Source organism: Lemur catta, chromosome 6 (genome assembly GCF_020740605.2).
Source record: "Lemur catta isolate mLemCat1 chromosome 6, mLemCat1.pri, whole genome shotgun sequence".
Classification (NCBI taxonomy): domain Eukaryota; kingdom Metazoa; phylum Chordata; class Mammalia; order Primates; family Lemuridae; genus Lemur; species Lemur catta.
Window position 1 is genome coordinate 3,448,529 of NC_059133.1, and position 22,844 is coordinate 3,471,372.

A 22,844-nucleotide genomic window follows, 5' to 3' on the forward strand; every position below is an offset into this window, starting at 1 on the left:
CCTGCCGACTCACACACTCAAAAACAAACTCCAACTGCCGGCTCCTGCGGCAGCGTACCCGGGGCCTGGCCATCCCCGATGTCTGCAGAGGAAGGCCCGGCAGGGCACGGGCGCCTGCTCCAGGAAGAGCACGGTCACTCCGTCTCGCTGCTCAGAGAAGCCCCTGTCCCCCTCACTCCAGCCCTGCCTTGGTGCCCACTGTTCCCAGGGGCTGGAATGTTCTCCTGTCATCCAAGGCCTAAATCCTACCCATCCTTTAGGGCACCTCCCGCAGGGAGCCCTCCTGGGTCGGGGATCTCCCTGGTGCTAGCAGTAGGCTGGGGGTCCCTCGAAGTCGGCTCACAGACCCTTGCCCTGCCCGTCTTCCCCAAGGCCAGGGAACTCTGAGGCAGGACTGTCTTGCATGGCTGAGTGTCCCTGGGCCTAGCGTGGCACCTGGCACTCAGGGGCCATCCAGGATGATGGGAAGTGCCCCACTCACCCACCTCACTCCTCGGACAATGCCCGATACCTGGGACCGAGGCCTCCAGAGCCTGCCAGTTCTCCCTTGCACCCTCAGGAGCCCACCTGAGGCCCAGGTCTCCTGGCTTCAAGGAGCCCGGCTGCGAGAACACTCAGCTGGCCAGGTGGCCCCGTGTGGCCTTCCCCAAACCCTGTCACCTGAGGACCGGGGGCCACTCTCCCTCTAGGCGAGCCGAGCACTGTGGGGGGTGCTGGGGCAGGGAGTGGGTGATGCTAATTAGCTCTCCCCAACACCTCGGCCTCCTCGCCACGGTTTCCTAAGACCTCCGAGCCTGGGGCCTGCCGGCCGCTGCCCGTGGCTGTGCTTGGCTGCACGCTGTCACCCCAGCGCTGAACAGGGAGGGGAGCCCGCGAGAGCCTGGCACACGTGGATGTTCGGTGGTGGCAACGTCTGCACCCACAGAGGCCACAGGTGACGGAGCGGGGTCAGCCCAGGCCTGGCTGCTGCCACGTCTCAAATGGAGCCTGCGGGGCCTCTGTCCTCAAGCCCATCGCTGTCCTGATCTTTGAGAGGGAGCGGGCCCCAAAAAGGGACTGCCCTGAAGCCACACAGCCCCTGCCTGGATGCCTGGGACCCCATTCCCACCTCTCCTACCAGAGACATGGGCCAAAATGAGAACCCTGCCTTGGGGACCACCAGTGCCCTGGATGCCCAAATTACTAACCCTGGGCCCACCTGCCTGTGCCCACAAAGATCAGAAAATGCCACGTGCACCCCCCACCTGCTGCCCTGGGCTGCACCATCTCCAACACCCTCCCAAGGGCCGCTGGGACCGCAGCTCCGGGGCCTACCCAGGAAAAATACACACAGCACCCCAACAGCGCAGGGGCTACGCAGCATGTACCTGCTCAGACTCGAGAGGGCGCTACCGTGGGCAGCACACCTGGCACCCACGGGGCCAGCAGCTGAGGTGCCTCTTTTTTGCAAATAGCCCAATTTAACGTATGTCTAACTGATGCTGGCATCCGAAGTCCCACTTCCAGGGTACAGGAGCCGGGAGGTGCAACAGGACAGGCATGTTCCAGCAGGGACAAATCGGGGGGGGGGTGGGACACTTGAGCAGCCCTGGGTGGGCTACACCCACCAGGACCAGGGCAACCACCGAGGGCTCAGCCCCATAGGCCACCCCCGCCCGCACCGGACACACAAGGGGTGCAGGATTCCTGTCCCAACAGGTGAGTGGGGTTCCAGCTCCAGGGCAGGTGTGGCCCTGGGGGCCCTGGCTCCATCCCTTACAGACACAGGAGCCACACCTGGCCACACCTGGGTAACTCCAGGACAGCGGCCCAGGGGGCCATTCTGGGGTGGGACTCAGTGGCAGAGCGCCATGACAGGGTGCTCCCAGAGTCTCTTGTCCACTCCCAGCAATGGTGATGGAACAGCAAGGCCAAGGGACTGCCAGCGTCCCATGCAGGGAGGCCCCCGGCTGGTGCCCGGGCAGCGCCTGCTCCCGCAGCCGGATGGCCATCCCTCATCCAGGGGCCTCCCCTCCTTTCTGCTATTTTTAGTTACTGGGTTCCTGAGTTGGATGAACGTTGCATCACCTACCCTCAGAGTTTTCAAAAATCTTAGAAAGAACACCGCTCCCTCTTGGAGCTGCCGGACCCTCCCAGAGCTGCCCCCTGGCAGAGCCGTGCCCTGCAGGGCTGGGCCGGCCTGAGCGTTGGCATGGTTCATGGCCCATCAAGGCTGGTGCTGACCCCATCAGAACCAGCACTGGATCCGGCTAAGTGCCCTGGAGACAGATCCCCAACCCCACCCGGCCCCTGCTCGCCCTGCCCGCAAGTACCCCCGGGTTCCCATCTCAGCTCTGCCCTGGTGACTGTGGACCAGCTTTCTTTACCTCTCTGGGCCTCAGTCTCTTTGTCTGTAAGATGGGGACACTGATGCCACCTCCTTGGATTTACACACAAGACCGGAGAGACGTGCTCCTTGGCTGGGGACGGAGGGCTCAGTGGATGTGGCACTCATCCCCCACCCGTGGGTGCTTGGAGCACACGGGAGAAGTCACTCCAGGCTCCGGGCCTGAGAAATTCCCTCACAGCCTCTTCACACAACAGACAAACTCTAGCCTGGGCCTGCGGTGGGAGAGTCTGGGGGAGAGGCTGCAAGAGGCCCGCTGGGGACACAGTGGCCAGGGTGGCCAGCAAGACCAGCGTAGACCCTGCTGAGGGCAGGACACAGGGCCAGGTGGCTCTGAGCAACCAGCAGGAACTCTGACGTAGGCCAAGCTGCAGGGTCGAGGTCCAATGGGGTACAGACTCCCCAAGGACTCGGTCTTGTCCACACCTGTCCTCAGCATCAAACCTGGTCCCCCTCAGAGGTGACGTGTAGGAGAAATGTCTTCCCTGCCTGGGTGAGTTGCACAGAGCACCCACTCAATTTATGTGTGAAATGCCACGGATGGGACCAAGACCTGGCCCTGGGTGGTGCTGTCAGATGCCCAAGGCCCCCCAGGATCCCCAAACTGGTCAGCAGAGGTCAGAGGTGCACTGGAGGCCGCTGGCTGCCCCATCCTCCGGTCTCCCTGCGTGCCAGATGCACGAACCAGGCTGCAGCCCCAGCTCGGCCACTTCACTTGGGCCAAAATGGCCCCAGGAGGGACCATGCGGGAGCTGACAGCTACTGTGGTGGCTGGTGTGGTCAGGGTGCAAGGGGAGCTCAAATTCCCAAGGACACAGCATGTGGTGGCAGAGCTGTCATGCCCTGGAGGTGCACAGGCACTAGAACCAAACTCAGGCTGCCAAGAACCTTCTGGGCTGTGCTGCCTTCCAGAAGCTGGCCTCTCTGAGCCCCCGTTTCACATCTTAAAAGGGGTCATTTACACCTATTCTACGATGCTGATTGTCAGAGGTAAAAGAGAAAACGAACAGGCACGGCATACGCGGTAGGTTCTCTCACAAGGCAGCCACCCAAATTCCACCAATCGCCAAACTGGTTCTGGAAAAGCAAGCCACGGGCAGACACGTGGCCATTCCAACTCCCAGCTGGAAACTGCTAAGGGAGGGTCTGTCACGAACGCCATCAGCGTCTGCAACGCCAAAACGATGGCCGCTGGTTGTAGCACGAGAAACCCAAGTCCTGCTTTCTGTGCCGACGTCGCCTCCAGACGTCAGACGCGGAATGTTCTGACCGTGCGTCCGAGACACAAGGGTAGAATCTGCCCCAAAGCAGCAGTGCTGGACAGGGGGAGCTGGCCCCGGGAGCCTCCATGCGCCCCGCCTGCCCCAGGTTGGCTCGGCTCCCTTTAAGTGCCCCAGGTTCACCCTGACACACAGGTGCTGCCCCTCCATGGCCTCCTGCACATGTGCAAACGTCTCTTTTGGGGGAGAACTTGTCCTGATCCTTCGGGCAGGTCAGTACCACTCTGGCCAGACGACTCATTTGGTAACTGAAACATTTTTTCCCCATTGCAAAAGGTGCTCCGTGAATAAGATCTCGCAAAACTGAGAAGAGAAAAGCAGGAGCGAAGGCTTTCGATCCTCCACCATGCCCGGCACACAGCGCCCGACGCCGGGGTTCACGTGCACGCCGACCCGAGCTCTCCACCTCCCCACGCAGCACGTCCACACGTGACCAGTCCCAGAGTGGCAACAGAAGAGCCCGTGACAGTCCATCAGGTCACGTTGTCACAGCTGCTCAACCCTGACATCGGACCCTGAACGGTGGCCGGTTGCTTCTAGTTTTCATGCCTGAGGCAGCCACTCCACACCTGGTCCCTCAGAACCTTCTAGAGACCCACCTAAAGGCAAAGAGATCATGGGACAGATGGGGAAGCTCACAGCAGGGGAGGGGCCGGCCCAAGTTCACACAGCAGGGCATGGGACTCAGTCCCCCACCTGCTGGTCAGCTGGTCAGCAGGGAGCCCCCAAGGCCTTCACTAAGCTGCCTCAGACCCACTGGACCAAGATGCCCCCCAGGGTCTAGAGGTGATTGTGGGACATCCTGCCCAAGGCACTTCGTCTCCCAGGACAGACACATGCAGAACCAACAATCCCCGCTTAGAGCTGCAAGTGTGCAGGGCAGTGGGCAGGTGGAGAGCAGGGAGGGCTCCCAGGAGGAGGTGATGCTAGGCTGAAGTCTGGAGAGGTAGTGGATGGGGATATGAAGGGGGACAGGGCTGGTAGCTGTGGGCGGACAGAAGGTCCTGGGCTGAGAGTGGTGGCCAGTCTGGCACAGGCTCTGCCACTTAGAGGCCGTGAGGGGGCTTAACCTCCAGCCCAGCTCCCTGTCTTGAAGATGGGGCTGGTGATCCATCGGGTCCTGTGAGGTCGCCCCAGACAACAGATGTCAGCGCCTGGCACACAGAGGAGCTTTGTCCCCCCACCCCGGGCCTGGACCCGAGAGACAAAGTGGAGCTCGGGAGCTGGGCCGTGCCCGCTGGCCTCCGGCCTCCCCAGCGGTGGGTCTCCAGGGGTGGCCCAACCGGCTGTAAATCACCATGCCACACTTAGTAATTATGTGGGCACTTAAGCTCTTCTATCTTGTCTTCCCCTCTCCCTGGGGAAATTTCCTTCATTTCCGACATTAGCCCAGGCTCCCCGTACGTCTAACTCAAGCTCGGCCAGGGCCGCGGCCGGCTCTCTGCGCTCATCCCCCGGCCTACTTTTATTGGGAGGGTGGTGAGGGGGCCCGGAGGTGGTGGCCAGAGGGATGTGGCCACTCAAGCCAAAGTCTCATTCCTGCCCAGGACAGAAAACTGAAAATGCCACCATGCCCATCCTTTGAGCTCCAGTGACAATGTCCCCAGGGCCCCTCAGCCCCTCGGGGAGCAGAGGAAATACCACCTCGTGGGCTACCTGAGGCACCAGCGCAGGGCAGGTGTCACCCTGGAGGCTCCCGGCGGAAATCCCAGGTGGTTCTGACAAAGGTCGCCTGTCCCCACCTTCCACTGGGGACCTGTGGTCCTCCGGGATGTGCAGCTGGCTTCACGCAGGCCGAGGGTGCCGGGGTGGGCTCGGTTCCGATGACTCCTCTCATCTCACTCTGACGCTCGCTGACCGATGACCAAGTCAGGGTCACTCCCCGTCTCACAGACGAGGACACGCGGCCGGGGGAGGCCGAGCAACCCGCCCAGACCACCGTGCAGGTCTCTCCCCGCCGCCCCGATGTTCTGCTCCTCGCCCGTGAGCTGGAGAGCGTCCCCAGGAGGGCACCGGCGCCCCAGGGCTCAGCAGAGGCCATCTCTGTGACCTCCACCACAGGCAGGAGGAGCTGGAGTCCCCTTGGAGGAGCCGAACCGGCCATTTAGCAGGTCAGGCAAGAAGTCCCCCGGCCAGCGCCGCCACCATCTCCCCCCATGGAGCTTCCCAAGTCCCAAGAGCTGGAGGAGGAAGCTGACGCACCATGGGGAGTTGTCTGGCCTGGGGCACCCTGTGGCCGGCGGTCACGATCCCCCACCGCCACGTCCGGCCCAGCAGCCTCCGCCAACCCAGCCGAGCGACGGTGCTGCTTCCCCAGGCCTCCCTGCCTCCCCGGGGATGAGCCGGCCGGGAGTTTCTAAAGGCTATTTCTGACCTCCGGAAACCTCTCAGGTAGTTTTCCAGAGCCCTCTGGCTTCTGTCCTGGGCACGATTCCTGCCTCCGCTCACGGCGTTCACAGCCAGGTCACTGGGCGCCAGGCAAATGCCAAGGCAGGCCACGGGCACAGCTGCCCAGGCCTCTGCCACGCCTGCCATGCCGTGTGTCCGCAGGCTCCGGCTGGCTCCTGGCCCCTCAAACAACTCTCTGGTCAAACTCCATGACTCCTTCACTCAGAAAAACCCTCTTGGAGAACAAACAAATATCCTGTCTTGAGAATCCAGAAGAGCCGGCGTCACCATGGCTTTGTTTTCTCTTTCTTTTTTGGTGTTGCAGGAACTCAAGAAATGATTCGACCCTCTCATTTTACAGATGGGTAAACTGAGGCCCAGAGAGAGGAAGGAGCTTATTCAAGGCCCTCCAGTAACTCCATGGCCCAGCCTGGATGGGAGCCCGGGACGGCAGGACCTCGGCAGCTGCCGGCCTCCAGCAAAAAGGGCAAGGCAGGACCCGGGCATGGGACACAGCCCATCAGACACTCAGCCGGTGGGTGTCGGCCAGGACAGCCGGGGCTCAGACTGTTGGGCTCCCTGGTACAGACCAGCTGGTGCTCAGCAAATTTGGGGGAAAAACCCTGGGGGAAGCCTTGAAACTTAGGGGCAAGGCAAGGAAAGCAGGCAGCTCTGATGGAAACCAGTCCGCGGGCCAAACGCAGCAAGAGCCCCCCCCACCGTGGTTTCCATGGGGACAGAGGCCAGGAGGCGGAGCTCTGGCGTGGCTGCCGCAGCAGATGTGACCTGCACGGGCGGCGTGGGGCGGTGCCTGGCAGCGGGGCCCTGGGACGTGGCAGGCCCTGGGGGCTGGACATGGGGGCCCTGCAGCCACAGCCCCGGTGGTCAGCTGCGGGAACAGCCTGGGGCTTCGGGTCCACCTCCTCCAGGCAGCTTCCTGGGATGCTCCACGCAAACTTCTTGCCTTCCTGGTGCCAGGCTTGAGGGTGCCCATGTTTGCTGAGGACCTGTAGCCCCCCTCTCAGTGAGGCCGCCATGCCTGTGGGCCACGGCCCTGTGGTCAAGGGCACAGACGGTTTGGTCACGGCTCTAGCCCCTCTGGCCGGGGACCCGGTGCTCCATAAGGTCTGCTTGATCCAGCCACTTGAGGGTGTTGTCTGGCCTCTCCCCATGGCCGACGCCGGGCCTGGTGCGTAGCAAGCTCCACAACCTCCCTGTGAGTCGGGGCCCTGCAGAACGAAGCAGGCTCAGAGCCGCTCTGAAACACGAGGAGACCCGTGGGCTCAGGGAGTGCCACCCGAGAGCCACACAGATGGATGGGGCGGATCTTGCCCAAGGCCCTCTTGTCCCCTGCCCTGACATGGTCCCCATAAGCCCACACATAACTGGTCTCTCGAGGCTGTCCTGGCCTGGCACTCGGCACCGCATGTATGACCTCATACAGCCCCCCGACCTCTGGGCCCCAAGAACAAGGACAACCCCATGGCTCCCTCCTTTCCCGCCTGCTGCCACGCCACACATGGCCCATGTTCACCAAGCCGTGGCGGAGCCTGAGAGCTAGCAAGGTGCTCTGCAGCCTCATACAGCCCACACTAGCAGGACTGGGTGCTGGGGCACAGGGCACCCAGGGCAATTCCTGGCGTTCCCTTGTGGCAGAAGAACTCTGGGCCAAAGGAAAGGACCTGCCTAGAGCTGGGAGACTCGGGAGAACCGGCCAAGGTCAGCATCCGAGAGAGGCTGGAAATAAACAAGGACCCTGCGCAGGGCTGTTCAGACATAGCCACAGGAAGACCTGGGTTAGGCTGTAGCTCCATTACCCGATAGCCGTGTGACGCTGGGCAAGTGCCCCAGCCTCTCTGAGCCCTGGTTTGTCATACAGGGAACTGTTAACAGCCACACCCCACTCGACTGGAACCTCCACCGGGCAGGGCCCAGGTCTGCCCTGCTGACTCCGCATTCTAGCACCGTAACAGCACTTGTACACGCTGGCCCTGGCTGGATGTTGAAATGAAGTTGAATTTCGCAGATTAAACTGAAAGATGGATGTTTACAGAAAAACGATGTAAAGTACCTGGCTCAACAAAGGTCAGTGCCGCCGGCCCCACGGAGCTGAGTCCAACAACCAACGCTCGCTGGCGCTCCCTTGGGGGAGCAGAATGTGACCCCGACTCTCCAGCGGGCGAAGGTAGGAGATTTCCACCATCCTGGGTTCGCCGCTGGTCCTGCCCAGCTGGCCTCCCTCACCCAGGCAGATGGACACTGGCTGTGGGGCCACCTTCCCACCACGGCACCCGCTGAGGCTGCGGCCACCGTGGGCCCGCCACACCGTGGGCCTGCCACACCGCTTGGCCCCAGGAGTGCCCACTTGCAGGCTGCTGCCTCCAGCCAGCCACGGTGTTGGTGCCTCGGGGCAAACTCGGTGCTCGGTCATCTGAGTGGGACTGCACCTTAAAGGCCAGCTTAGCCCTGGAGCTGGCGTGCCCAGGACTGAGGCCGGAGATCCTCGTGGCTGGAGTAGTGGCACCACCAGGTGCTGAGGGTCTCCAAAGGTGCAGGCGTCAGGCAACTTACTGTTTCCGTATCCACAAGAACAAAGGCTGGAGCCGAGGGCACGGTCTCCACGCCGCTGAGCCCTCCAGTGCGGCCACAGCAGACTTGGAAGGGCGGCCACCGTGAAGTCACGCGCATCGCCTCACGGGGGTCGGGTGGAAGCCGCGCACTGGACCTCAAGCACCAGGCCCAGGGGAGACCCCTCAGCCCACTGAGTGGAGGGAAGCTGCACAACCAGGAGGCTCTGGCAGGGTGGGAAGGCGGGATCCCAAAATGCCTCCACCCACCGCTGGGCCGGAAGCGCGGGCACACCCACTCCAGGAATCCCGAGGCAGGCTGGGCTCCCAGGAAATCGGGCCAGAGGTTCCCTCCACACACTACAGCAGCCCAGCTGCCTTCCAGACACCCGCCCCGCCAGCGCTGGTCTCTTCCGGGGCTTTGGCTGGATGGCGGGCCCGGCCCGCAACCCGCCTGCAGCCTGACTCGATGCTCAGAGGACAAGAGAGTCACAAGACCCGACGCTGGGACCCTTTTCCAGGGCCCACGCCCAGCTGCCACCCACCCTGGCACCGCCCCAGGCATCCTGCTGAATGCCAGGTGACATCATCACGTTAAATGCCCCAGAAACCTGGGCAGGGAACTGAGGCTGAGATGAGCAGCAGCTCACCTGAGCCCCCAGGGCACCTGCCTCTCCCCGCCAGGCCTCCGCGAGGGAAGAAGCCCACAGCCCAGGCTGTCCCAGGCAAGGATCTCACTTGATGCTTCCAACAGTTTCCTGAGGCCGAAGCCGTGACCCCCACTTTAAAGACAGAGAACTGAGGCCTTGTAGTAGGAACCATTTTTGCCGAGGTCTTTTTCGTCGGCAGGTGTGCCAGGTGTTTACACGGCCTCACCCGACGCCCAGTGCCCGCCACGTTCCTGATGAGGTAGCGGGGCCTGCTAAACCTCCCCCGCGCCCGGCCGCAGGTGCCGCGTGTGCCCGTGGGAGGACACAGACCTGCCCGGGAAGGCCCGGCCCTGCAGGCCGCTTCTTGCAGGAGGGCCGCCAGCAGGCCGGCCGGCTCCCCTCCCTCAGCCCGCCTGCCCAGATCCTGTTCCGGGCCCGCCCGTGCCGCCATTTCCTCTCCCGGGCCCGGAGGCTCACTTCCACTCCTCCCAGTCTGCAAATGGCCGGCGCCCAGAGCCGCGTGTCCGCGTGGTGAGACGGCGCTGTGACTGGCCAGGGCCCAGAGCGCGGGCCTGCCGGGCCCGGGGCCTCCCCCGGCTCACTGAGCCCCATACCTGGATGGCCTGTCCTGCCGTGTCTGGCCCTGGGCTGGGAGAACGACCTGTCAGACATCCTTGGGGCAGTGCAGAGCCTCTGGCCCAGGCATCCCCAGCGGTGGTCCGAGGGGGACCATCTGGGGAAAGCACTGACCGGCCAGAGGCATCGGCCAGTGAGGAAACACAGACACCTGTGCATGTGTGCACGCCACACGCACCCACCTCTGTGCACAAGTACCAGGCAAGGGCGTGCCATCCACGTCCACGCTGCCACGTGTACACATATGGCAACATGATCAGTCAATACCACAGCAGAACGTGGGCTCTGGAGGAAGGCAGGGCTGGGTTCAAATCCAACCTAACCCGTGTCAGCTGGCTGAACCTCAGAGAGCCCACTCGGCCTTTCTGAGGCTTGCTGCTGCCCTGGTGGTTGGGGTGATGATGACCCCCCTTGCAGGCAGGTTCTGGGACTCAGGAATAAGGCAAGGAAGTCACAGCAGTTATGGGATGCTCTCTGCGAACCAGGCTTTCCATGTGTTAAATAAGTCTACACGTACTGTCCCCATTTTACAGATGGGGAAACTGAGGCCCAGAGAGCTGAAATGGCTTGCCCTTGCTTAACACGACCAGGAGACAAAGAGGACTCAGTCTGAACCCAGGCCTCAGGTTCCGGAGCTGGTGCTCTTCCAAATGTGGACAGTGCCACTGCTCACAGTGGGCACCTGAGGAACAGGAGCGGAGAGGACTGTTAGTACTGTCATTGTCACCATCACCATCGTCACCCACCCACCACTGCTCTGAGACTCTGAGGCATAACAGCTGGGAGGCTGGGTCACTTTGCCTCATCTTTGAGGGCCCCCCAAGCCGCACCATATTCCTGCTGATACCGAGGCCGGAGCCCACAGGCTAAAAGACCAACTGGAAAGGACGAAGTGGTTAAGAGATCGGACGGCGGAGATGGCTCCCAACTGGCTCCGGCAAATTTCATCAACTTTTCACTTTTCCTATTATTCACTAACATGTCTGCCAACAGGTACATTCCTTAAAATAAACAAGCCACAACAAAGCACTTCTATTAACAAACGGAGTTTGCAGGATGTAACACAGGGAAGCGTACCGCCCCCCCTCCCGGCCACCAAGGCAGGAACTGCAGAGCCTCAATCTAGAATTCAGAACCAGAGAGGCAAACACTTAAACGTAAGGAGAAAGAAAGAAGCCTCGACTGATTGCATCATAATATGAGCAAATTTGCAAAATAAACAGTTATCATCATTTGCAAATTATTGTGGCTGTAAAAACTGCTGCTCTACCCTCAAGTATGTTGATACGGACCAATAAATTCTGCACTTTGTTATCTTGGTGAGATAATTTTTTTAAGTTTATAGCTGCTCTACGTAGTTTACGTGCTAATTTTTTTTTTTTTAGTTTGGATTTAAATGTACCTTTAGACCATCCTACGTATCTATCATCTGATTTTTCATAAAGCCCTCAAAATAATTATATCTAAGTCAACACAGAACAACTAGACCTTTAACATCTTTTCTACAGAGATTAAGATATTAAAATCAAATGTCCCACACCTCACAAATGTGAATTTAAATCTAGTGTTACATTGTTTATGCTGCAAAACAAGATAAAAATTGGTAATTAATTAAAACATTGAAGATCCTTTGACATAGGGCATTTGGAATCTTAAAAGATGAAAACCAAAAATTAAATTAAAGTTTAATGACGGTGGTGGTTGTTCCTCTACAGAATTTTCCAGGGGATTAGAAGATCATTGAATAAGTCTGTTTCTATACACAAATTCAACTTGTTTATTTTGACCTCAGTTCTTCGAAATTGTCGACTCCACAATTGAAATATGCTGTGTGTTCCAACAAGTACCCAGCAGCCGTAATGACAGACCAGCCCATCTGTGCTGCGAGAATGTATAATTTCAGTCTATAGTGGAATTTATATAGAAACGATGATGTGAAAAGTGCTTTGCGTGGTACTTTCTTCAAAAAAAAGAAAGAAAGAAAGAAAAGAAAAGCGAAGAAGAAAAGAAAAATACTGCCGAGAAGCACTGGGTGCCATGGAGAATGTTAAGATTTTGCCTGAGTTTTAAAAAACAGAATCTATGGTATTTTACCGATTTTGAGGGGGTTAAGTTACCCACATTAAAACACTAAGATGACAGTTGGTCGCACACAACTGTCCCAGGTATCTAAGGTGTACACAGGAAAATGTGCTAACCATGTACATTAAAAACATCAGACAAATTTAATTGCAGTGCACATACTAATTTAGAATGAAAATGCTCATTTATGTAAATTAACTGATTTTTCTGCTATTTGCCCCTACTTTGTCCAAAATGGTGATGAATGAATGATAAGGAAATTATACCATCTATCATTCCAGGATTTAGGATTAAGCGTCTATTCACCTACATTAATTATACTAAAAAAAATAAAAGATTAGTGGGCAGCTATTGAAAGTATAAATTCTTTAAAAATGCTTAACAGCCCCCTTTCCTGCCTCCCTCTCTCTATCCTCTTAACTCTTCTGCCTTTAAAATTTATTACACTCTGGGTTTTTTTTTTTCTATTACTGTTATTTTGCCACCAGTGTTTTATTTGATGCTTGCTAAATATTTGGGTGGAATGAATCCTCCAGCTTGCAGCAGCAGAATGTGGCTGTCAGAATCATGAAAATGTTTTAATTATCTCTGCTGTATATGCCTGTTTCTGCAGCCCCAAATCCTCCAGTATCGACTGCTGGCTTGTCTAAGAACAAAAGCAGCCGCTGATATTCCTCCTGTGAGCTGAGCTCCGTTTTCATATTTGGTGGTGTCTGCTCTGGCCGGCTGCTCAGACGGAGCCCCGCACACCCAGGGCCCGCAGGCCTCTGAACCAGGGAAGCAAAGATGAATTTACGCGGGGATTTTCCTCTCAGTGCAATGTAGCACTTTCGGGGTCCTAGTTTCCATTTTCCATAAATCAAGACCCTGGCTACCCTCAAACGTGGGGAGCTGGAGCCAGGCCTCGCCCGAGGACGCTTTGTCGGCCTGCCAGAGTGTGGAGGTGGGCAGGCAGCTGCACGCTGCAAAGCCCCCTCTGAATAAAAAGGTTCAGCAATTCTGAAGGGCCAGGGACCAACTCGGAAACTCAGGCAGCCACCGAGCCCCACTCATGGACAGCGGTGGGGTGGCGGGGGACACAGAGGTCTCTGAGGGACTCCCAGCCCTGTGAGCCACATTTCAGGCCCTGGACGGCCCAGGGCCTGTCAGCCAACAGCTCTGCAGGTGGGAAACCAGGCCGAGATCGGGGCACAGGCGGGCAGGCCCTGGGACCACTCCTTCCTCCCCGACGGTCTGTCTGGTGGACGGAGCCCATGTGCCCCGCGCACAGGCGGCGGGCAGAGCGGTTACAAGGCAGGCACGGCGCTGTTAGGTGGAACCCCCAAGCCTGAATAAGTGTTCAAAAAACAAAACTCAAAACAGCCTTAAAGACTTTCCCCATGCTGAGCTGAGAGCCAAAAAGAGCTTGCTTTCTTCCTTTCCTCCCCCCAAAATAAAATAAAACGAAAGGGAGAAAGAACTAGATCCCCAAACTGTGGAAATGGTAGCGTTAAAGATGCCGGACAAAATAAAAGGGCCTCTGTTTCTGGATGCAGGGTCCTCCCTCCCGTGTGCCGGCCTGGCCCTGCCTGCCGATGAGTTTGCTGGGAGGAGCCGTGGACGGTTCTGGTGGTTTTCCCTTTGCCACTCCTGGTGCCGCCAAGAATTAAAATAATAATAATAATAATGATGAGACCCCCACAACAAACTGACATAACTAGGCAAGAAAGAGTAGGCCATGGCTATTAATACCTCCCGAAACATTTGTTCAAATTATAATTGAACACGCAGCTACTGTGAAATAATAAACATTCATTCTGATTGTGATTTCTAAAGCCTGTAGCTTCGGATCCTAAAAGTAAATGGGCTTGGCTTTTGCATTTCGCTGCAGTTTTTGGCAGGGCTTATTTCACTGAGGATGGGGGGGGGTGTCTGAAATAGAATTTCGAGTTTGGATAACCAATTAGAGGGAGGAGGCGAAACAGGCGTGGGGCACAAGATGGCAGCACCCCGCTCGTGTTCAGCAGAGAAGCAAAGAAGGTGACTTACCCGGGGTGGCGGAGGACGGAGGCGCTTTCTCAAAAGCCAGGAAGTGAAAATGATGTTCCCGGCCCGGCCAGCCACACTGGCAGAGGGAGGAAGGCAGGTCCTGCCGGCCAGCAGGCTGCCCCAGTGCCAGTCCCTGTCCGACGGGCCCTCGGGCCCCTGGTCTCTGGCCGCCCGTCCATCGGTCCCTCCATCCTGGCTGGGCCTCGGCCACCCCGGCACCAGGGGGCAGGGCTGCCAGGAGCCAAGTGGCGCTGAGGGAAGGCCCTGCTGCCAGCCCAGGAGGACGAAGAAAATGCTACTTTTGTCTCCTGCTCTCATCTGGCACTGGCTGCCCGGGGAGGGGGGGCCAGAGGCGGCCGCTGCGGCTCGGCCCCGCCCACCGGGAATTTTTGAAAGATGCTCATGGGTGCCGGGAGGATGGCAGACGTGGCAGAGGCGGGTGGGCCGGGCCCCCAAACCCACCACCAAAAAAGGAGGGGGCTGGCCAAGCGGGAGGGGGAGGAGGAAGCCCAGCGTCTGGCCACTCAGCGGCCGGCGGGGAGGACGCTGGGAGCAGGCGGCCTGGGCCTGGCCAAGGCGCCAGCAGGCCCCGTGGACGGGCGGCAAGGCCCGGGCGCCATGTTGCGGGCGCCTGCCTGGCTGGGCTGCTCTGAGGGGCCTGGAGTCCAGGCAGCCGGGCTCGCTCCTGGGATAGAGGCCGCATTGTTCCACGCTGTATCTGCGGAGGAGCAGGCTGCGGCCGGTACCCTGACGGTTTCCCTTGGGGTGAGGCCAGCACCCCCACCCCAGCAGCTGCCTGGGGCCCGGGCCCTTGGGGCGCACCCCATTCTAAGCCCGCTGGGGCTGGTGCAATCGTGGCCTGGAGTCTAGACTGCAGGTCTCAATCTGCCCGTGTCCGACCGGCCACCTCCCTGTTGGGCAAGCCACAAGACCTCTCCCAGCCTCAGTTTCCCCATTCATATAAAGAACCGCGATAATGGTTCCTACCACTCAGGGCTGTTGGGACGAGAGAATGAAAAATACGCACAGTGCGCCGAGCACCCAGTGGACACTCGATGCTGAGAGACGCCAAGGGGGGCTGGGCAGCCGTGGTGGACAAGGAGGAGAGGGCACCAAGGGCAGAGTCCAGGCACATCACCCCTCCCCCTCAGATCCTTACAAATCCTTCTGTTTCCCCAAGGCCAGTCCTCGCCACCACCGCAGGGAAATGTCCCCGTGTGCCCTTCGACCTGGGCCAGTGGGCTTGGGGTTCCCGTGAGGATACTCTCATTTGGAGGTTTGCCAGACTCCACTGCCCACCTGCAGGCACCCAGGCTGGGTCTGGCAGGCCACGATGATTGCCCAAGTCCCCCTTCCACCCTTCATGTGACCAGGAGCTGCAGCAGATGACCACTGGGGTGTCCTCATGTGGGTGAGCAACAAGGCTGGAAGTGTGGGGAGGGTCCCCAGGAAGCCGTGTCCCCCCCAGGTCTGGGGGCAGGCAGGGCCAGCTCTGTGCTGGAGGGGACGGTGAGGGATGACCACCGCGGGGGCCGCTGCCTGAGGAGCTGCCTGCCTCGGCTCTGGGTCTGACTCCTCGGCATAGGGGACATGTTAGGGCCTTTCTGTCCATAGAGACTCGAGGTAAAGTGCAGTCTGGGTGGACCCTTAAAAGCCACCTTAGCCTCTTGGGATGGGAGCTTGCTCGGCTGCCTGGATTATGTTTTATTTTAATACTGCTTCACGCCTGCTCAGAGACCATCATGCCGAAAGCCAAAAAAAGGCGGGGGAGGCAGAGCTAGCGAGAAGGAGCCGCCCAGGAGTCCTCTGGTCCTGGGCTCTGGTCTCGTGCACGCGGCCACGTGACCGGCTCGCCAGCTGATGCCAGAGACAAAGCAGGTAGGATTCCGATGCCATGCGCCCGACCAGGAACGCCGGGAATTCCATTCCAGCAACGGCTTGGCATGGCTGCCAAGAGCTCGGCCCAGGGAGGAGACGGTCCCCCCATGCTCCACGGCATGGGGCCCGCCCTGCCAGCCGGCGACATGGGGGAAGCCACTGAAGTCCAGGTGGCCATTTTGGGGCCTGCCCTGCCATGGCAGAGACAGCAGAGGAGGCAGAGCTTGGGTTCCGGCCGCAGGACGAGGTCCCCCCCACCCCCAGCACAGGATCTCCACAACCAGAAGCGGCCACTGCTGCGCCCAGCCAGCTGCCTGGGACATAACTGCAGGTCACCGTGGGGCTCAGGGCACGAGCGCATCGGCCCGAATCCGGCCCTTCTGGGAGGGAACTACACGCGGTGAGGTCTGGCCACCTTCCGCACCACATGGGGCCGGGCTCCCCACCACCGAGAGCGCTGCAGAGGTGACGCCCACCTGACCTGACATGCTGCGGACACAGGTGTGCCCCTCCAGGCCAGAACCCACAGGGGGGACAGTCTGGGTGACGGGCAGCCTCCACTCGATTCAAGGCAGCGTCTCTCACTGTTAAAATATACAGAAAAAGGGAGCCCTGGCATCACCATTTTATTATAATTTAAAATGTAATTATACAAGGCTAATTTGAATGTAAATATCTCTCTGAAACACATGAAAGGGGATTCTAAATTTAAGAGCCCAAATCAGCAGGTAAATATTTCGGCTAAATGCTCTCCTGCCATCTGAAATCCCAGAATTAGGAAGGGCATTCCACAGAAAACCCAGCCCGGCACTAGAACCCCGAAGGCATCGGGGATGACATTCTTTTTTTAATCTTGAGAGAAAATTCTATCACTTCTTAAAAAAAAAATTGTTTGGCCGTTTTACTTTACACAGTCAGGCACACAGCTAACAACCACAACTGCCGGTCCCAGGCCCATCTCACGACACGAGCCGTCGGCTCTGCTGGCTCCGTCTGCTCAGAGCCCCGGCTGAGCCGTGAATGGCAGTCACCGCCGGCCTCGGCACGGCTACCCACGCGGGAGGGGAGAGACCCCTTCCCGTCGGGAACGTGACGCTAGGCTGTGCTGCGTTTCGCTTTCAACACACACAAAAGTGAACAGAAACCTGGTTTTAGGGTTTTTCTGCCCCATGTCACAAGATTTCATTATTTTCCATGATTTTAATTTTACCAGTTCTACCCAGGGCCTCAGAGGCTGACTTGGATACCCCCAAAAGAGAGCTCTCCTCACCACGGTCTTTCGGGCCGGTTAATGCAGAAGGAAAAACGGGCCAGGTTGAGAGGTTGCAACATTTAAAAGAATAAAGGATGTGACGGCAGTTTTAAAAAAATAAAACCTCATTTTTGAAGCCAAATATTATCATTTGCCAAAAAAGTCTTCTGGGTGACAACAGGGACTTGTGACAGGCAGAGACCCTCATCCCCCCTCCTCCAGGGTCTCGCAGGGCGTCCAGACTGAGACCCCCGAGGAGGCAGGCGTCCCCTGGCGCCACAGTGCTCTCGGCACAAGCCCAGCACGATCCGCTCCCCGAGTCTCCCATGAGCCGGGGCTCCGGCCTCGCTCCCCGGGAACGGCTCCCTCCGACACCCGCAGCCGCCCCGGCAGCCGCGGCAGCGCCACGCTATCAGCACGCCAGAGAAGGGGCCAGGCAGGAGGGCTCGTGTGCAGGCCTCAGGGTGAAATTCTGTTCATTCTATTAATTCAGAAAATACTCATCGAGCCCTAACTCTGGGCCGTGTTCATCACGAGTTAAAAAAAAAAATCCTCTCCAGCCGGGAAGGTGCTCCAGGGCCCTGGTGGCTTCCCTGAGTCGGGCCAGTCTCGCCCGTGACCTACAGGCCACTCCCAAGTTCATGTGAGAACGGGATTTAGGGACGAGTAAGCGACCCTGGAAAACCACAAACACTGGCCAAAATCACCCTCGCGGTGGCCTCCCCGCAACCCTCTGTGGACAGGCTCTTCCTCTCCCAGTTTCTATTTCTCTCACTTTCATTTCGTGACCTGGATAACAAAAGCCAACCAGGCCTGGCCCAAGGGAGGCCCCACCCTGCCCACAACCCGAAACCTGGCCACCTTTCCAGCACTTGCAAACATGCCCCGGCAGCCTTTAAAAAGAAATCACAGAAGGAAAAAAAAAAATAAACTTGTGAAAGTTTAAACTCCACTCAACAAAGAAAGCTGGACAGTGCCACTAAAAGAACCATGGGTCGGGAGACCTTCTTTTTCTTCTAAAAATCTCTGTCCCCGACTGCATGTTCGGGGCCTGCGATACCCACGCTCCAGCTCCGCGGACTGTCCCAGCCAACACAACACTGGTCAGCCCTGAAAATAAATACTCCATATAAAAGATCCATTGTCTCTGCTTGGAGACAATTGTTGCTTTTTCTCCCTCCTCGGCTCTGTAACATCAGAGAAACACAACTGATGCCATTTAGGGTCCGTTCTTGTTCCGAAAAGACGTTTTGAGAAAGGGCAATCTTGCTGGGTCACCCTGAACGAGCGTCTAGGAGATAAAATCCTCCACAGCAAGTGTTTTGGTAAATAGACTTTCGGACCAGGCCAAAGAACAACTGGCTGGTCAGAGAGGGCAAAACCTTCCTACTGAATCTCTACCTGCATGTCCAGCAGGGACGCTGGCGGCTGGTGTGGCCATTCTGGAGCCAGCACCAGGATCTCCTGCCCTTGTCTTTCCCCAGCCCTGAAGAGGGGGAGCAAAGGTGAGACCCCGGGGCCAGCACGCAGGTGTGCTTCCCATCCTGCCCCCGAGAAGGGGCACCTTCACCATCAGCGCTTCCCACATCCCCAAGGGGACCCTGGTCTCATCTCATGCACCCAACGTGAAGTGCAAGACCCTCTGGGTGGTCACATGCACGCTGAGCCCCTGTGACAAGGAAAGCTCCGGCTCTGCAAAGCCTCACCGGTCTACCTTGCCAATGCCATCGAGGTCCACTTTTGCTGCCACCTGTGGGGCAGGGAAAGTAAGCTTCTCGGTGCCTCTTCTGGTGAAACCAAAACTGGATTCTCTGTTGCTTAGAATATAACATAATATGTAAAATGATACTAAGTAACACAATAATAATTGTATATAATTGTAATAATAAATAATAATGATTGGCCACAAAAATAGCAATTGTCATTTACGACAACAATGATGTAGCCATTCATGGCCTCCCAATGACCACGTGCAAGGAACCGTGCTTCATGGAAATAATGTCGTCTGAATCCTCTGAGGTTGGTATTACTCCTCCTGCTTTAGAGCTCAGGGTCCAGGCTCAGAGAGGTGATGTGGCTTGCCCAGGGTGGCCAAGTGAGCCAGGGGCAGGGAAAGATTGAAGCCCTGACATAAGCTAGGACACTCTAGCTTACTGAGATTTCTGCAGAAGTATTTTCCCTTTCTTCCCAAATATGCAAATATCCTCCAAACCCAGCAACAACACACAAATGAAGCACGGTGGTTTTAAGATGTTTCTTGCCTGGCCTGAAAGGGCCCCCTCCCTCGCTAAACATTGTCCCTCAGTAGAGGCATGTATCTGCCTTGCAGGAGGTTCCCCTGGACACAAGAGAGCACCCGCCCAGGCAGGGTGTCCATCTGGATGGGCAAACCCTTCCCACCCTTCCCTGGGCCACAAAATCTGCCTTCCCATCAGGCCTCATCCACACTGTGGTGGGACAGGCCCCAGAGCCCTTCAGGGGTTGGGAGCGAGTGAGACAGGTTTACACAGAGTCTGCTCTGGCCAGGTGCAAACCACACATGAAAAGTAACCCTGCTGCAAAGCACCACGCTGTTCCTGCTGAGCAAAGCAAACTGCTGGCCTGCACCTGTTCGAGCGGCAGGCATGAGACCTGGCCACAGGGGAGGGGCCAGTCCCACTGCCACAGACTGCTCCAAGCCGAGCCCAGCCAGCCCCCACTAGCACCTGGAGACCCCTTACCCAGGAGGGTCTGGGACATGGCGAGGCCCTAGCACAAGCCGAGGGCCATCCTGAGGTTGGCCCTGGTCTAAAACAAAAACAGAAAAACCAGAGCCCGTCCTCCCACCAGCCCACACCACCGTCCATGTGACCCTGGCCCCCTGCTTACCACACTCTTTATATTAAATCCAGAAGTGGGAAAAAACTAACAAGCGCCAGTTTCATTTTCAAAGCCTCTTCTTTTGTGTGTGTGCCCTCAAAAACAAATTTTGCTGGGATGGGCTATTCCAACATGGTAAGAAGCCCCCTGTGGGAGCCTGAGTTTCCATCTGAACTGAGCTGGCTCTAAGGAACGTGGACAAAGGCAGGACAGGGCCTTGCCGGGGCCAGGCAGGGCCTCCGTCCTCAGGGCTCCACTGTTTGCTGTAGAATCTCGACCCCGTCCCATTTCATGGACCAGAGGCACACTCTGTGGCAGGAGATGGGACTCTGGAGCTTGGCAAATAGTAGCCCTCGCTAAGCAGCCCTGAGGACTGCCACCTCCGACGCTCGGGCCTTCCTCTGCCGGCCGCATCCAGCCTGTTGGCCTGTAGAGGAGGAGACGTGGGGTCTGTTTTAATCCTGGGGCATGGCCGCCAGCCTCAGCAGAACGCCGCACGGTTCCTGCCCATCAAGTGCTATGCTGCCAGCGTCCTGTGGACTAGGGGGACCATCCCCGGCATTTTGCAGATCAGGCCCCGACGGGACTTGAGCTTCACTATCCTCGTCACCGCCAATGCCACGCCAAGCGGCAGCTCCCAGCTGCAGCAGCATGCCTTCTGCAGCTGCGCCCGATTCCAAGAATGCCCCCAATGTCCCACCCCAGGTTTCATGTCCACTAACTGCCTCTGATAAAGTCGTAAATAAAAACTCACATCAGGGCCAGGGGAGAACAGGGGAAAGCCGCCAAGCCAAAAGATGGCCAGGGTTAGTTCTTCCAAGCACTGAAGCAAACTTTCAGCCTCTGGCCCTGGCTGGCCAGACCCCACTGAGAGGATCTCCCCATTCCTTGAGGTTCTTCCCCCGAATCGGGGGGACCAGTGAGCCAGGGAGGAGGAGGCACGAGGCAAGCCTGGACTACTCAGGCCTCAGTCCACGTTCCCGGAAACACAGGCTCCCAGTGCCAGCTCACGACTCCGGGGTGTTACAGAAACAAGCCCCCTCACCCCATTATTTTGTGGCAAAAGCACCCAGCAAGGTTATCCAAACCACATCAGTAAGTGGGGGAAGAGCAGAGGGGAAATCGCACCTGTAGCACAGTCAATTAAAAAGCAGGCTGAATCCCCTGCAGCCACGGGTTTCATTTTAACCCAGGATAGGTACACATACGTACAACACACATTTAAAAAAAAATCTCAAATAGCTAGAACCAAAAAATAAAATAAAATGAAGCTATTGCTAGCTTGCCTTGCCTTTTGAAATACGACTTCGGAGAAATTAATTTCAGTGTTACATTAAAACCCTGTAATTACGGCCAACGAGCATTCCTTCACCCCTTTCTCACTCCCCACAAACTCCCCAGGGCCACTGGCAGAGCCTGTGTGTGAGCCACCTATAAAGGGGCATTTATTATGAAAAGTTATGAGTTGTTTTTCATTTTATGCCACTATAAACAGCAGCTTCCACACAAGGGCCTTTCACTCAACTGGTCCAAATGCCACCAATGCCGGACCAAGGTCCCCCTCTAAATCAGCTCTCCCTAAATGTCTGACCAGCAGAAAAAAATAAGAAGTAGTGTGAGTTTAGAAAGTAAATGAAAATTTTCAATTTTCCCAGAAACTGTTGTAGTTTTAAATAACCTTCCCAAACAGATTTAACTGAAAAACAGATGTTTTTTCTTTTCTTCCCGTTGTGTTTAAGATGCCTGCTAACCTTATTTTATGTGTTCCACAAAATTCTCCCTGGCAAATAACCTGCACACCTGAAAGTAGAAGCTGCATTTCACAAATTCCAAGATGCAGATGAATGAAGACCGTGGAGTTCTTGCAAGCTGGTGCGGCTTTCAGGTTCAAAAGCAACGTGCGTTCCCTAGTCTATGGAAGGCCTGCCCTAAAGGGGAGCCCCTCTTGGAAGTCCCTTCATTAATATTTAAATACTAAGTAGTGAAAGTGAGACATGCACTCACCGTCCTCAGGATCGCCTTGAACTCGATCCGATCGTGACCTGGGGCACACAGGTCAACAGCCCTGCCCTTGCCCGAGGACCGCGCCTGACTGCAGCCTGCGCTGCGCTAACGCTGCCTCGGCTGCACAGGCCCGCGGCCGCGGGTCTGAGTCCTGGGTTCCAAACGCTTCCCTCTTTCCCGCGTCGAAGCGGCGGAGAGCAGAGCGGTGCCAGCTCCCGCAACTCTTGGCAGGGTGGGACGGTTCCGGGCGGACACCGGCGAAGCGCACGGCCCAGGGCCCATCTCCTCGGCCCCGAGCCGCGCTGCGGCTTTCCTTCGGGCTCCGGCTTCACTGTATTTAGCCACCGGCCTGCGCTGAAGAGTGGCCCGCGGGACCCGGTCACTGCGTCCGCGACCAAAGCGGTGAGGGACCTTTGTCCCAGAAGAAAACGAAAGCGCGCTGGCCCAGGAGCGCCTACGCCCTGCTGCGGAGGGCCGGCCGGCGTGCCCCGCGACTTTCTCCAAGTTCACTTGCATTCCGGGGCCGCTGGGCGGGCGGGCGACGCGGGCCCGAACTTGCAGAGCCCGGCCGTCGGGCGGGCGGCGGGCTGCAGGCGGGCTTGGGGACAGCACGGCGGCGCGGGCCCGGAGCACAATGGGCGCCGCCGGGCAGGCAGGCGCGGGGACAGCGTGGGCCCGGCCGCCGCTCGTCTGGCGCTGCCCGGGCGCCGAATGCGGCGGCGGCTTGGCACAGACGCGCCGCGCGCCCGGTGCATGCTAATGGCCGGCGGCCGCGCCATGAATTATTCAGCAGAGGCGCAGAGAGGGCGAGCACGGCGCGGAGGGCGACCCGGG

The 22,844-nt window shown here is 57.9% G+C and overlaps 1 long non-coding RNA gene across 1 annotated transcript; it reads right to left on the reverse strand.

Moving 5' to 3' along the window:
- Nucleotides 1–19,000: 19,000 nt before the first annotated feature.
- Nucleotides 19,001–22,565, reverse strand: LOC123639215. Its single transcript, XR_006735664.1, has 2 exons — nt 22,011–22,565; nt 19,001–20,433 (listed from the first exon to the last, which is right to left on the reverse strand). It is a non-coding gene; the product is annotated as an uncharacterized LOC123639215 (long non-coding RNA).
- Nucleotides 22,566–22,844: the final 279 nt, after the last annotated feature.